The 16,754-nt window shown below is 42.4% G+C and overlaps 1 protein-coding gene and 1 pseudogene across 1 annotated transcript in view; both read right to left on the bottom strand.

The window, feature by feature from the left end:
- PCCA (propionyl-CoA carboxylase subunit alpha) overlaps positions 1 to 16,754 on the bottom strand; it is a 435,698-nt gene that overhangs the window by 55,316 nt on the left and 363,628 nt on the right. The window lies entirely within an intron of this gene.
- LOC119627562 (large ribosomal subunit protein uL30-like 1) lies at positions 930 to 14,811 on the bottom strand (annotated as a pseudogene).

The raw sequence follows: 16,754 nt of genomic DNA, 5'->3' as shown, positions 1-16,754 counted from the left end.
AAACACAGAGTTACCACACCACCTGGAAATTCCACTTCTAGGTATACACCCAAGAAAAAGTAAAACCTTGTCACCCCAAAAACTCATACAGGAATGTTCATAACAGCATTATTCATAGTAGCCAAAAAGACAGAACACACACCCACCAACTGACAGGTAAATAAAATGTGGTATATCCATACAATGGGATGTTATTTGGCCACACACAGGAATGATGTACTTGGCACATGCTACACCATGGATACCAATATGCTAAGTGAAAGCCACAAAAGACAACACATGGCCGGGTGCGGTGGCTCAAGCCTGTAATCCCAGCACTTTGGGAGGCCGAGACGGGCGGATCACGAGGTCAGGAGATTGAGACCATCCTGGCTAACACGGTGAAACCCCGTCTCTACTAAAAAATACAAAAAACTAGCTGGGCGAGGTGGCAGGCGCCTGTACTCCCAGCTACTCGGGAGGCTGAGGCAGGAGAATGGCGTGAACCCGGGAGGCAGAGCTTGCAGTGAGCCGAGATCGCGCCACTGCACTCCAGCCTGGGCGACAGAGCGAGACTCCGTCTCAAAAAAAAAAAAAAAAAAAAAAAAAAGACAACACATCGTATGATTCCTTTTCTAAGAAATGTCCAGAATAAGGTATACACAGACAGAAAGTAGATCAGTGGCTACCACAGGCTGGAGAGGGTGGAAGGAGTGAGGAGTGAATGTTAATGGGTAGGGGGCTTCTTTCTGGGGTGATGAAAATGTTCTAAAATATGATAGTGATGGTAGCACAGCTCTGTGAACAGTCTAAAAACCAATGAATCACTGGGTGCTGTGGCTTGCGCCTGTAATCCCACTTACTTGGGAGGCGGAAGCAGGAGGACCACCTGAGCCCAAGAGTTCAAGGCTGCAGTGAGCTGTGACTGAGCCACTGCACTCCAGCCTGGGCAACGGAATAAGACCTCAGCTCAAATAATAATGTTAATAATAATGGTAATAATAGCAAGTGTTAGTGTATGTCCCAAATATTGAATGAAACACAATTATACTAAAAATGTATTTGTTGCTTATCTCTCAACAAAAGAAACAACAAAACCAAGAAACAAAACCCACTGGAGCCTACATTTTAAGTGGGTGAATTATATGTTAATTGTATCTCAATAAAATTGCTACAAAAGTCCTTAGAGGCAGACATTTGAAAATTCTCTATAAATCAAACAGTCAAAGAATTCTGGCCCGCAAAATGGACATATATGACCAGGCACAGTGACTCACATCTAGCACTTTGGGAGGCCAAGGTGGAAGGATGGCTTGAGCCTGGGAGTTCGAGACCAGCCTGGGCAATGTGGTGAAATCCCTTCTCTACAAAAAATACCTAAAAAATTCATCAGGCATGGTGGTGCATTCCTGTAGCTCCAGCTACCTGGGAAGCTGAGGTGGGAGGATCACTTGAGCCCAGAAGATCGAGGCTGCAGTGAGTCATGACTGTACCACTGTACTCCAGCCTGGGCCACAGAGTGAGATCATGTCTCAATATATGAGAGAGAGAGAGAGAGAGAGAGAGAGAGAGAGAGAGAGAAACAGTAAACATATATATATATATAGAGAGAGAGAGAGAGAAAGACAGAGAGAGCGAGCGCCAGAGAGAAACAGTAAACATATAAAATTATCTATAAAAATGGCAACAAAAGCAGCAAAGTTGCAATGAATTTAAGGAATTTGTTTCCAAAGGCTAATACTTAAAATGTGTAGTAAGCAGGACATTGACTATGCCATCAAAAATAACTTTCATATACATAAAGGAAAAACATGAGTCTTTATCTTGGAAATTCCACTAAAAGTCAAATGAACTCATTTGCATTTAAAATTGAAGAAGAAAAGGTTTAGTTTATGACACTTTCGGCCTATTTTAGACAGGTATATATTAAATATTTATTAAAATGCTTGAGCTTGAAATAATACAATAGGTACCAGAAAGAAAACAAATATGAGCAATTCAGTCCCTACCTTCTGTTCAATAAAACTCACTTCCCACGGCAGGTGGCACAGAGAACTCCACCCAGGGGGTTAATCAAAATTCCCTTGGAATAATTGAAAAGCATCTGCATTTTTTCCCCAGAAACCACAAAAAAGTCACAGTAAGCAGAACATACGATCTTGATTATTAGCACTGTGCCTGTAGCAGCACAATGTGTTGTCCCCAGAAATTAAGTTACAAGACACGATGTCATTGTGCGATAAGCCAGAGATGTCTCCCCTAATGAGACTGGAAAACTCAAGGAAATCCAAAGAGAGACAATGATGATAATAAGTTGCATGTGTGATGTTTTGCTACCGTTGCGAAGCAAACTGCATATTGTGCCAAATGCAATCACTCTCAGAGCAGGCTAGGGGCGGGACAGACTCTGGAGGTCACCGACCCCGACCTTTCATTTTACAACAAAGAAAACTGAGGTTTACGAAGGTCACACAACCAGTTTAAGGCATCACTGGGACTAGAGATGAGATTTTTCAGGGCTCTCTTCATGAAGTATATTTTTCTGTCTGAGTATACGTACTATAGAGAGAATAACCTACGAAATAGAAAATTCTTAGGAATTTCTGAGAGCTACACTGGTAAAACTCCACAGAGAAGTACTGTAATTGACCATCTGTGAAAGTGTACAATCAAGAGTTTGGAGACACTCAAAATTCCAATCAAAGTGACCTGCGTGTCAGCCTAAGGGCAGGAGAACTGTAGTTTGACATCGTTTGGGTCTGTGCCTATTGTTTAGGTAGCTGAAGCCTAATCGACTGCAGAGGGCCTTTCTGTGGGAAGAAAACAGCAGCGTAGAGGCAAAGAAAAGGGAAGGCATGAAGGTGGCCCTTGGAGGGTGTTCTGGGAGAAGTAATTAATTCACCAAGTTCCTGCATGGCACAGGTACACCACGTCACCCTTTGCTCTGATTACCACATAAACCAAGCTAGTTTGAAATTAAGGTGACTAATGACCTTCCTAATTATTCCATTCTAGAGGGCAGAACAGTCGGTCAATATTCTAGAGGGCAGACTTAAAGATTTGGTCACTGGAAGAAACATTCCTCCCCTCAAGCTAATAAATGCATATTCTGGCTTAGCTACCAATCCCTGTGAGTTTACTCACTATAGGTCAGTTTCCTAAAATCTAGTTACTTCTAGGTTCACAGTGTATTAATCATGTTTAATTTTTTTTTTTTTGTATCTTATGATACTTTAACATTTTTCAGGGACTTAGAGACCCAGAAAGACACTGCCCTCCCAGGACCAGCTAATTCCTCAATTTAGTAAAGAACTTGGAAGTAAGGCAACCACCCATTTTATCTCACACACACCAAGCCAATATTTTCCCTGCCTTAAAACATCCCAGGGCCAGGTACCAGGCAACTAGAGACTACCCCAAAGCCCACCAACATTATTCAAAGCAGCCACGCACTGCGCTTCCCGAGGAAGCCCCAGTGAGGTTCCTGTCCACGCTTTTCTCTGGCTCCTTTCTGCCTCCTGACCCACACTGGTGGTTGCCCTGTGCCCTGCATGGTGAGGTGTGCCCCCTTCTCTTAGGTGATGTAAGTAATAAATTCTCCTTTCAAGGGCATTAACCTCTTCTCGTTGGCACTCAGTCACTTCCATAAATGAAAACCCGCAGGTACCTTTCCAAACACCCTGCAAAATCAACACCCGATCTGCAGGGCCACAGGGGGCCAGACTGCATACTGCAGAGCTGGTAGAGGCAGGAGGCAGAGAACTCTCCCCAGAGAACCTCTGACCCGCCAAGGTCGTCATGCACAGGGGGCTCGCCCAAACATGCTTGTGGTGAAAAATTCTATCCCTTAACACACGCGCAGTAAGGGAAATAAAAATGTAGTGTGGCTCAGACTAAAGGCCCGCACCTGCACTGGAAGGATGGGGTGGAGCCGCCAGGAATTCGCGATGATAGAAATAGGGAACCCAGCCCCATCAGCAGGTATATAAAGGCCCTTGTATTCAACTGTGAAGGGCGAACCGCAATCTGCTTTCAGGACCCAAGTTTTCCCTCTCGCTTAGTGCGTTCTACTCCACTCACTCTCCGAGTGTCCGCCTGCCTACTTCTTCCTGGTCATGAGACAAGAACCTGGACTTTGCTAAGCTAAGGAGTAAAATCTCTTTGTCGCAAGAGACAAGGCCCACGGAGCTCCTGCTGGGCCCCACCTGTCCCCTTCTCCCTAGCTGGCCTGCACGTGTGAAGCCCCGCCATTGGGAAGATCCAGGCTTGTGGAAAGCTCACCTGTGTTGTATCTGCACACGGAACACACAACACAGCATGTACTTATGTTAGTTCACCTTCAACAAGCTGATAAATTGATAGCACAATATTGAATCCAACTTTTACTCTAGATAGATGTGGCATTAACAGAGAAGATCCATGGAGAAAACTACTGATGGGCAAATTGGAACTGTAAAATGTTTGCTCTATTTGGATCAAGTATCCAAAAAATACAGGCCTACCTCATTTTACTGGGCTCAATCCATTGTGCTTCATAGATAATGCACTTTTTGTAACTTAAATTTGTGGCAACCCTGTATCTACTGCCACCATTTTTCCAAGAGCATGTGTTTACTTCACAACTGTGTGTCACATTTTGGTAATTCTTGCAGTATTTCAACCCTCTGCATCATTAGGAAACCCATTTTCATCGTTACCTGTTATGATGATGTGTCCTCAGTGATCTTTGATGTTACCATTGAAGTTGTTTTGGGGCACCACAAACTGTGCCCATGTAAGAAGGTAAACTATAATATATGCTGTGTGTGTTCTGACTGCTCCACCATCTGGCCATTCCCCCATCTCTCTCCCTCTCCTTGGGCCTCCCTATTCCCCAAGACACAACAATATTGAAATGAGGCCAATTAATAACCCTACAGTGGCCTCTAAGTGTTCAAGTGAAAGGAAGAGTCACCTGTCACCTGTCTCTCACTTTAAATCAAAAGCTAGAAATGATTAAGCTTTCTGAGAAAGCATGTGGAAGGCTGAAACAGGCCAAAAGCTAGGTCTCTTGTGTCAGTTACTCAACTTGTAAATGCAAAGGAAAATGTCTTGAAGAAAATTAGAAGTACTACTCCAGTGAACACATGGATGATAGGAAACTGAAATAACCTTGTTGCTAATATGAAAAGTTTTTTTTTATTTTTACTTTTTGAGACAGAGTCTCACTCTGTCGCCCAGGCTGGAGTGTAGTGGCGTGATCTCAGCTCACTGCAACCTCTGTCTCCCGGGTTCAAGCGATTCTCCTGCCTCAGCCTCCCGAGTAGAGTAGCTGGGACTAACCATGCCCAGCTAGGTTTTGCATTTTTATTTTTTAATTTAATTATTATTATTATTATTTTTTGCAGAGAGAAGTGAACATTTATTTTTGGGCCTTTCTTCCTATGTGTATTTCAAGTCTTTTTCAAAACAAGGCCCCAGGAATCTCCAGATTCAATTATGTCCCTGGGCTTGGTCGACTGCTGCAGGAGTCTCAGGGAGCCTTGTACAAATGCTAGAGTTACTCGTTTAGCAACATTAAACCCTAGGATAGAAGATGAACATGGAATATGTTGATTTCAGAAGACGCAGCAGCCAATGTAGAAAGCGCTGGAATTTTTCCTTGGAACTGACTGTGATGAGAAGTGTCTGCCATGAACATAAGCGACTGTCTTTTCTTTGACCCTTCCTTTCCGGTTTTTGAAGATTAAGCAGGAAATAATCTTCTCTGAAGATACTTGATAAAAATTCCTCCCAAAACACCCCCCAAACACACGCTTCTACTTCACTGATAAAACTTTACCGTAGTTTGACACCTGCATCTAGTTTAGCTGGCGGATGAGCTGATTGATGTGTTCACCCTGATAGCCAGGTGTGCCCATCTCCTTGAGGAAGCCCACTCTATTTTTGGTAGCATGATGGGCTATTGAGAGGTGGAAAGGGCGCAAGAACCATGAGATCTGCTGGAAATGCTTCCCCAGGTGCTCCTCAATCACTGTGTTGTCTGTCAAAGGGATGGTCTTATTCTTGACCTTGACCACGTTTCAAAATGAATTTCCAGAGAGAATTCAGATTCAGAAATCCCCAGGTCACATAAGATTCCATCATATGCAGCAGTTTTAGATTCTGGGGGGTGACTTTTACAAAGACACCACTAAAAATTTTCTTTAGGCAAATCCTGCAATGGTTTTCTGCACCGGTAAACTCACATGCCATCTTTCCTTTTTTTTTTTTTTTTTTTTTTGAGACAGAGCCTAGGTCTGTCACCCAGGCTGGAGTGCAGTGGTGCGATCTCAGCTCACTGCAACCTCCGCTTCCCAGGTTCAAGCGATTCTCCTTCCTTAGCCTCCTGAGTAGCTGGGACTACAGGTGCCTGCCACCACGCCAGCTAATATTGTATTTTTAGTAGAGATGGGGTTTCACTGTGTTGGCCAGGCTGGTCTTGAACTCCTCAACTTGTGATTTGCCTGCCTCAGCCTCCCAAAGTGCTGATATTAGAAGCATGAGCCACCACGACCGGCCACACCATCAATTCTTTCGATACGTACAACAGAGGCGAAGGAATGTTTATCTGGAAACTCCAAGGCCTGAGGGTTGACTTCTAGTCGTGAGATGCACCGCGTCACGTTTCTGCGGCCAGGAATCATGTAGGAATGATTCCACTCATTTAAACCTGAGCCCTTTTCCTTTCCTCTGCTCCTCTTTGCCAAAAGTGCCTGCTTTGCCTGGGTGGCTTTGAGAGCTTAATAAGCGTTCCTCTTTTTCAGGAGACTTTCTGGAACCAAAGGGATTGTTTCTTTGTTCTTGCTCTGCCATTTTTCTAGTATCTTTCTGGCACCTAGGTCTAGTTCAGCTGGTGCATGAGCTGAACTAGTGTTGCAGCTCGATTTTTGCATTTTTAGTAGAGATGGAGTTTCATCATGTTGGCCAGGCTGGTCTCAAACTCCTGACCTCAAGTGATTCGCCCGCCTCAGCCTCCCAAAGTGCTAGGATTATAGGTGTGAGCCACCGCGCCCAGCCTAAGTTTTAGTGGTTTCCACAGACAATCAAACTAGCCACAACATTCCCTTAAGCCAAAGCCTAATCCACAGCAAAGCCCTAGCTCTCTTCAATTCTACGCAGGCTGAGAGAGGCGAGGAAGCTGCAAAAGAAAAGTGTGAAGCTAGCAGAAGTTGGTTCATGAGGTTTAAAGAAAGAAACTACCTCTATAACATAAAAGCGCGAGGGAAAGCAGCAAGCGCTGATGAAGAAGCTGTAGCAAGTCACGCAGAAGGTTAAGATCACGGATGAAGGTGGCCACACTAAATTACAGATTTTCAGTGTAGACAAAACAGCCTTCTGTTGGAAGAAGATGTCATCTCACTTTCACAACTAGGGAGGAGCAGTAAACATCTGGCTTCAAAGGACAGGCCGACTCTCTGGCTAAGGGCTAATGCAACTGTTGACTTTTAGTTGAAGCCAATGCTCATTTACCATTCTGAAAATCCTAGGGCCCTTAAGATGTGGGCCCTTAAGAATGATGTGGGGAAAATAGCAGATGTGGGGAAAATAGCAAATGTGGGGCAAATAGCAAAACAACTAGGAGCGGAGCCTGAACACGTGACTGAACTGCCGCAATCTTATGATCAAATTTGATGCTGGGCGCGGTGGCTCACGCCTGTAATCCCAGCACTTTGGGAGGCCGAGGCAGGCGGATCATGAGGTCAGGAGATCGAGACCATCCTGGCTAACACGGTGAAACCCCCGTCTCTACTAAAAATACAAAAAATTAGACGGGCGTGGTGGCGGGCACCTGTAGTCCCAGCTACTCAGGAGGCTGAGGCAGGAGAATGCCTTGAATCCGGGAGGAGGAGCTTTCAGTGTGTGGAGATTGAGCCACTACACTCCAGCCTGGGCAACAGAGCGAGATTCCTTCAAACAGTCAGGAATAACTAACTGCCAACCACCCAGATGCTCATGTGAGAAGGAAGCCATGTTTGTCACTAGATCTGGGTTTGGTCCTACAGCTGCTCTTCTGATATAAACCACCCTGAGCAAATCCCTTACTTACTGTCCATTTATAATGAAAGCGTTACTGCATCTGAAACATGGGGGTTCCACTGGTGATCTCAAAGGGGAGACTTCAGTGAGATGATAAACATACTGTGCTAGGTACCTACAGGCACTCAGCAAGCAATGATCATCCCCTGGCCAACCTACTTTATAGGCTGGCTTATTGAGTGGCTGAGACAGGAAAAGAGTAGTACAATTTTTTGGCCATGGTGAACTATAAAGGTAATTTTTTTTTTTTTTTTTTTTGAGACGGACTCTCCCTCTATTGCCCAGGCTGGAGTGCAATGGCACAATCTCAGCTCACTGCAACCTCCGCCTCCTGGGTTCAAGTGATTCTCCTGCCTCAGCCTCCCAAGTAGCTGGTACTACAGGTACAAACCACCACACCCAGCTAAGTTTTGTATTTTTAGTAGAGATGGGGTTTCACCATATTGGCCAGGCTGGTCTCAAACTCTTGACCTCAGAAGGATAATTGTTAGAACCTATCCACTCATCCTTTCCCTAACCCCTAAATCAGGCAGGGATTCTATTTCAAACGAGGGTACTTTGACTTTGCAGTGTCGCTGTGTTCCCTGGTGCTTGGTAATTACCTTAGGTAATTAACACGGATACCTTAGAAATGACCTTAGCTGTTCCTCCCACAATCTTGAGAATTTATACCACACAAAACATATGCGGGCTTGGGAAGGCTATTTCTCAGGAACGCACACTTGAGATGCTGACTACTGTGTGGCTTCCTAGGTGTCTTGTCAGGCATCCTGCCACATACTTCCTCGCACAGGGGGTGAAGTGCCACAAAATATTAAATAGCCAAGCAATTAAATAGTAGCTGCAAAAAGAACAGAAGAACTTCACAGATGTCACCGTGAGGTGATGCTTATAACACACTCATGTCTTACCAGGAGGATTACGGGGCTTTTACAAAACTGAAGACCAAATGAAGAGCAGCAGTTTCTAGAACAAGGTATTGAGCTGCACACTCACTGTATACCCAAAATGTGTCTTTGGTAAGCAGTAACAGTACATCTACTCAAATGGCAAAAAGGACCCAAATGAACACAATGCAATCACACAAACCAGACTCTGCCCTCAATTCCACGAATGGCTATGCATGGTAGACCTGGTTCATGATCCAATATGAGGAAGAATAAGAAGAAGTACCCCTTACACATTTCCAAACAGCTAATTGCTAAACACATTCCTAAAGCAAATCCAGTATCAGGCCAGGAAAAGTTTATTTATTTATTTATTTTTGAGATGGAGTCTCGCTCTGTCACCCAGGCTACAGTGCAGTGGCACCATCTCGGCTCACTGCAAGCTCCATCTCCTGGGTTCACGCCATTCTCCTGCCTCAGTCTCCCAAGTAGCTGGACTACAGGTGCCCGCCACCATGCCCAGCTAATTTTTTGTATTTTTTAGTAGAGATGGGGTTTCACCGCGTTAGCCAGGATGGTCTCGATCTCCTGACCTTGTGATCTGTCCGCCTCAGCCTCCCAAAGGGCTGGGATTACAGGTGTGAGCCACCGCGCCCGAGGCCAGGTAAAGTGTATTTTCTTTGCACAAGATATTCAAGTAGGTCATGACATATGTATTTTGTAAGCTTCCGGCCAGTAAGTTCACGTGTTCTCTCCCCAACCAAGCTCTCTGCAGCCATCTGGCAATGTTTGGAGACAATTTTGGTTGTTATACCTGGAGACATGTTCTGACATCTAGCTGGTGGGTGCCAAGGATGCTGCTGAGGATCCTATGATGCATAGGGCAGTCTCCCACAACAGAGACTTGTCCAAAATGTTAATACTGCCCAAACAGATAATACTGCCCTGCTCTAGGGCAAAAATAAAAATTATCACTGTATATGAGACTTGAAATAACTCAGACTGAACCTAAAGAATTATACAGGTGATAAGTAAACTTAAAAGATACAGTTGATGACACCATGGACCTAATTATACTTTAGGTCCTATCATGTCACTCTCTGATTTTAAAAAAGTATGTAATATGAAAGTATATGTTAATTAGCACAAATAATCAAATGTTTGCCCTCTCTTCTCATTCTGAAAAGGATCCAGAACGCTGCTCTTAAGCTTGGCTCCTGAGGCCAGGAATATCATGTGTCTTTTGGTATTGACTTTCCAAACTATATAGTAATCCTACATTAATGTTCAAAATATATTCCAAGCTCTAGTCCTGGTGCATTTTAAGCTGATTTCGACATCAGACATGGGGGTCGGCTTTTCTGGGAACAAATATGGGAATCTGTATTTTCACCAGGATTTCCTGGTGACTCTCAAGCATGATAAAACTTGAGAACCACTGACTTAGACTTTGCTTCTATAAGAAAAGAGCTGCCACTCCCACTTCCTTCCCACTATTAAGAGTGACAAATAATTCATAGGTAAAAGAGATCAATAGTCCATAGTAACATATGACAGTGCCCCGAAACGGCCTACCTAAAATGATACCCCTTTAAAAGTGAGGCCAGTAGAAGAAAGAATATCTCACAGGCACTGTCATAAAATGTCCTATATCAGAATGGTTTTGCCATTCTTTCCATCTGAATATATTTTAAGCAGCACTGTTTAAATACAAGGCACCAAATTCCTCCCTGGTCAAGTTTGGTATTGTTGATTTGCACCAAGATTCTTCAAGGAAACAGATGTTTTTAAGCACCCTGCCACCACAAGGTACACATTTAAATACGTGCTTTCTATTCTGGATTCACTAACAAAACATTAACTATGTTAAGGGGTCATAACCAGGGGATTAACACAAATTTGGTTTTTCAAATAAAAGGGAACAATTTTTTCATTCTGGATTTTTCTGTAGGCCAAGCACCAAACTGTAGACTCGGTGGAGACTGTCACTTCAGATGCTAGCATGTCTCCAAGCAAGACAAAGGCGGACAAATGAAAGGGAAAATGAAGCAAAGGGAGAGTAGGGAGCTACAATACAAACTGAGTTATTCTTTGCCAAGTGCCTGCCATTTCAGGCATCTTACGAACATTTTCTTTTTCAGCCCTTGCCATCTCCATAAAAGCAGATAATGTCTATTCTGCTGATGAGAAAATTGAGGACCAGAGAGGTTATGTAACCTGCTCAAATTCACAAAGCTAAGAGATGAGTGATCTGAGATTCAAATGTAGGAAGACAAACTCTGCTCATTCCTCCCCACCCCTGCCCGGCTCCAGTGTTCACTAGCAACCCGGGAGTGGTTCATGGTCATTTCCTGTGAACATAGAACTTGTAATCTCAAATATTTTAAATGGAAAACACTGCAAGGAGTATTGCATGTTTGATTTTTACAACTCACTCTAAGGTGTGCTATGGGTTATTCATCTTAGCAATTGAATGGAATCAAGTGAGCCAACGTATGTAGAAACACTCTAAAGCCCTAAAGCATCATACACACATAAGGCATTATTTATAAATAGTAATTTTACTTTGAGGATCTTTGGCAGGTGGCAACAGATCCTGAGATACTTTGAAATAATTTAGTGATACCCTAGGATATGGTGAAATCATAACTGAGGTTACACTAAACTGGCTTCTAATAGTACATACAAATGATTTCAGTAATAAACATGTCATCATTTTGTAAGTGACACCATTAGAGAGGACAGGCCTACACCTTAACTGTGGGCATTTCCTGGAGCTCCATTCCAGGCCTGGCCTCTGCTTTGCCATTGTCCCCTTGGCCAGGTTCATCTACTGCATGGCTTAGGACCTCACCTCTGCTGGGGCATCAACTTACATGCTCACTCTTAATCTTCTTCCTGCTCTCCAGACCAGAAATTTCCCTTACATTATAGATGTCTCTTGGCATTTCAAACTTAAATTCGCTAAATCCACCTTTTTAATCAAGTCCATCTTTTCTCTGGTAAAATTCTTCTCTTCTTCCTGTTTTTCCTCCCTCAATCAACTGCATCAGTTATCATACTCTAGAAATCTCAGAATCATCTTCAATTATGCCCAATACATAGAATTGTACACTGGATTCTAAAATGGCTCTCAAATGTACCCTCTTCTTTCTTTGCCTATTCCCATAAGTTGACACACACACACACACACACCCCCGAATAAGACCAACCACCTCTGATGAGATTATGATTCTTCTTTAAACTCCTTCAGTGAACCTCAGGGCCTAGGGAATGCCATCCAACCTCCTTGGAATGGTCTTGTGTCATCTTGCCCCCAACAGGCTAATTTCATCTTCCAAAGGGATCTTTGTTGCCCTGCCCATCACCCTCATAAGCCAATCTGTTCTTCCTTTAACACTTGGGACATCTTCATACCTCTGTGCCTTTATTAATGTCATTCCATCCTCTTTCTCCATCAGTACAGAGTACAGTTTCTACAACCTGGCATCTCTAGGCCTACTGTTCCCCTCTATCTGAAATGCCTTCTCCTGCTTGCAAACTCAATTCGTCCTTAAAGTCATAGCACGAGCTATAAACACTGGAAAACTGTTCACAAGTTATCCACTTTCTTCACCTCAGCCCCAGAATCCCTCTACTTCATACACACCTCTGTTAGCATTCTTATCACTGTACAGTGTTATCAGTCATTTACATTTCTCTATCCCTAGGTGGCAATGGGCTCAATGACTGCAGGCATATTTGTTTCCTTTGAATTGCCAGAATTCAGTGTCTGTCATCAATGTAAGATGACTGCGGACTCCCATGACTACCATTAACTGCTAGGTCTTATGCTCATTTTCAAAAAGTAATGTCTAATAAGATATGAAATACAGTTCTTCTCTTCCCTGTGTTTATTGAGGTGTACTTGACAAATGAAATGCAAACTCTTAACCAGAGACCTATGACCTATGGACTGTACTATTGTTTATCAATAAAAGAAACAAATAATAAACCTAACAGATCTACAGTTCTCTCTGCTACTATATGAGCCTATGCAGTACCCATCTCAGCACTTACCATGTTTGCATGGTATTAGTTTGTCTGTCTTCACCAGCTAGTGTGCTACTTAAGGGTAGGGACCAAGTCATGCTCATCTAACCCACTTCCTAGCAGACAGTACAGCAGGCAGGCAATGATTTCTTTTAAATTTTTGTTCGGAATGCATGACACTGCAATACTAATAACCAAACTTTTATATTATATAGAGTATGCCAATTTCAAAAGAATAAAAACTGAGTTATATTCCAAAAGTTCATTCTTAGATTGGTTACATGGCACACAGAACACACATTACCACAAAAACAATGCTCAAGATTAAGATTACATTTATATTCCATTTCATAAAATCTTATTCTACCCATATTTTGCCTGAAATTTGTATATTTAGGAGCAAATGCAGGAAGGAACGCTATAGATTTTCTTAGCACTGTAACATATATCGGAACATCAGAAAACTGCATCACCCCTCCACAAAGTGTCTGCTCTGTGACCACCACCTGCTTCCTCTCGTTGGACTAGAAAAGGGTCAGGAATACAAAGAGTGTGACTTAGCTGGGAGGAAGCCCGGAGAGTTGAGGGTAAACAGTCTATAAAGGCTATGGTTTCTACCCCAGATACTTTCTATCTCCTTCTCTTTTCCCCACCCAGAGAAAGTGGGGACCAATGCAGGTTGGGTTAGGCAGGTAAGATCCAAGGGGCAACTCAACCAGATGACCCACCAAAGCAGAGCACAAGTGCAGAGTCTACCCTAGCAGGACTTGGATCAGCTGCAAAGGCAGGCAGGGACAGGTGGCAAGTTACAGCATGTGCGTGCAAGAAACCCCGGTAAGCCATCATGTCATTCCTGAAACCCCACTGACGCAGAGAAAGGGATGGGACAGAGAGAAGAGATCAACTTAAGTCAGACATGTCAGTTGAGGGGCTGCTTGTGGAATTATGAGATATAGAAGACTGAAGTTCTCTGGAAGTTTAGGAGATGATACACAACCAAAAAGGCATGACATCACTTATTTCTCAAGAGAATAAAGAAAAACAATAACAAACTTAATTCTTTTCATTTTCCAATTATTTAAATTTCAAACAAATGAGAGTCTGCTCTATTAAAATTTGATATCCATAAGTGAATTTTCAGAAGCAGAAGACCTTTTTGATGACGTTTACATATCTATAAATATGAATGATGCAAATTTCAAGTCCTATGATATCAGATGACAAGATACAGCCCAAGCTTCAGCTCTTGCTAATTAAACGAATCAATTAAGAGCCTACAGTTACAACTGTGTAGCTGCTGTTCTATAGTAGCAATAACAACCCCACGGGGAGGTCTTTTACTACATTAAAATGCTGTCCTCCACAACTTCATCTGATATTATTAGAAACAGTTATTTGTGTCTTGCTGTCATATTAGTAGCAAAGGCAAATTATGGAAATATGCAGACCAGAATGGTCCCAGTATGAGATCAGGTTGGGTTTTCAGCCTCCAAGGGAACAATTGCTGAAATTCCAAAGTTCCCCAAAGTTCTTTAATGGAACTGATAAATCTATCAGCACAGCATTCATTTAGAAGCTAGGTAAGGGTCACATATTTACATACCTTCCTGCTAAGCTGATACAATTCAACTAGATGAATTATCATATTAAGTTTACCCTCCTGAGTTAAACTGATGGAGTTCAAAATTGTTTTCGATGGTTGTCATTAATCGCTGTTACTTCATAAGTGCTTACTTTGAAATCTAATTGTGCTGGTGTATCAAGGGTCATATTAATAGCATTCTTAATGGTAAATCTTTGTAAAACATGTTTACTCTACTAATATTATCACTTAAGCTTTCAAGAGTAATATGAAATAAAGTATATTTATTATCAATAAAAACATAATTTAAAATGTACAATTTGAGATTTAAATTAGCTTTAAGAACTTTAGCATCATTTGGTTTCATTAGATCTCTGGCTAAGCTTCAAAGATATAGAAAATTTGATTGTTTCTCAAGAGTCCTTGGGTGAATGCCAATACCGCAGCCACGAAGAAGCTGTTCAACGGAGTCTAAGCTTATTTTCCCTTTCATACAAACATTGTTTTTATAAGGGAAGAAAAGTCAGTCTCACTGAGATATGTTTGCCTTATAATAGTACTTTAAAATGTAAATTATAATAAAAATTTGCAATAAAATGGTAACTTCTGCATTCTTAAAGTAACAACAAAATATTTATTTTTATTGTGAAGCACAGTTCAAGGAAGGAATTCTAGTTAAGTAAAACATCAGCTCTCTTCGATTTCTTTGTGAGCTTATACTATCTGATATACACAGATTCACAGCTTCACCAAAAACATGCAAACAAAACAAACAAAACCCAGACAATCTGCAATTTGAAATGGGCATAGGTATCCTGGAAAAAATTCTGGGATCTGCAGCTTACCAACTAAGTGTATGTTAGGGACTGAATGTCCAAATTCATATGCTGAATGTCTAACCCTCAATGTGACAGTATTTGGAGATGGAGCCTTTCAGAGTTCATTACAGGAGGTCATGAGGGTGGGGCCCCATGATGGGATTAGTGCCCTTAACAGGAAGGGAGATCAGAGTTTGCACTCTCTCTCTGCTAAGGGAGAAGAGGCATCTGCCTGCAGCCTAGGAAGAGGGCCCTCACCAGGAACTGAATCTGTTGGCACCTTACTTAGACTTCCCAGGCTCTAGAACTGTGAGAAATAAACATCTGTTATTTAAGCCACCAGGTCAATGGTGTTTCATCTGGCAGCCTGAGCAGTTGTACTGGTACTCTGATGGTTAACAGCCTGACTTTAAAGTCAGCGAGGGCTGGTTTTGCATCCTGGTTCTACCAATTGTTACCATAGGATACTTATTTAACCTTTCTATGCTCACGTTTGTCTTCTGAAAACTAGGCATACCCATCCTTCAGTGTTTCTGCATTTTTGAGTATGGGGCACGAACTGTAGTCATACAGGTGATGATAATCGGTATGAAAACACTAGGGAAATAAATGGTAGTACTCAAGTGAGACCTAAGAAGTAACGCTCTGTTCATAAAATATATATTTAGGTAAGTCACCTCAGTCACTTTTTAGCTTTACATATGTGTCAAGTATGCTTTCAGATCTACATAGCATACTGGCTTGAACAGTGTCATCCCAAAATTCATGTCTACCCAGAACCTCAGAATGTGACCTTATTTGGAAACAGGGTCTTTGCGGATGTAATGAGTTAAATGAGGTTTCACTGCATTAGGGTGAGCCCTAAATCTGATGACTGGTGGTGCTGGATGTATGTGAATGAACACACACAGTCATAGGGAGGAAGGTCACATGACAGCGGAAGAAGAGCCTGGATTTACACAGCTACAAGCCAAGGAAGGTGAGGATTGCCAGCAACTACTAGAAGCCAGGTGAGAGGCATAGAACAGACCCTGCCCACACCTTGATTTTAGATTCCTGGCTCCCAGAACTGAGAGGGAATACATTTCTGTTATTTTAAGCCACCCAGTTTGTGCTAATTCATTGCACCAGCCCTAGGAAACATGGACTTTCTATGTATTACAGTTTTGGAGTAGCAGAGTAATGACATCGATAGATACCAAAGGTGAAAATGTGGTGTCCTGAGTACACGCATGTACACCCAGGCCAAATGTGCTTTGCTGGGTCATAAAGGCACAAATTTTATCTGAATGTCCCATTCTATTAATTTGGAAAACTTTCCCTTCATTAAACAAAAAACAGGCTAACAATTTTATTTTAATTTTTAAATCCTGGCTTTAAAAATTTTTTTTTTTGAGA

This window comes from Chlorocebus sabaeus, chromosome 3, assembly GCF_047675955.1.
Source record: "Chlorocebus sabaeus isolate Y175 chromosome 3, mChlSab1.0.hap1, whole genome shotgun sequence".
Taxonomy (NCBI): Eukaryota; Metazoa; Chordata; class Mammalia; order Primates; family Cercopithecidae; genus Chlorocebus; species Chlorocebus sabaeus.
This window is presented reverse-complemented; position numbering and strand designations above follow the sequence as displayed.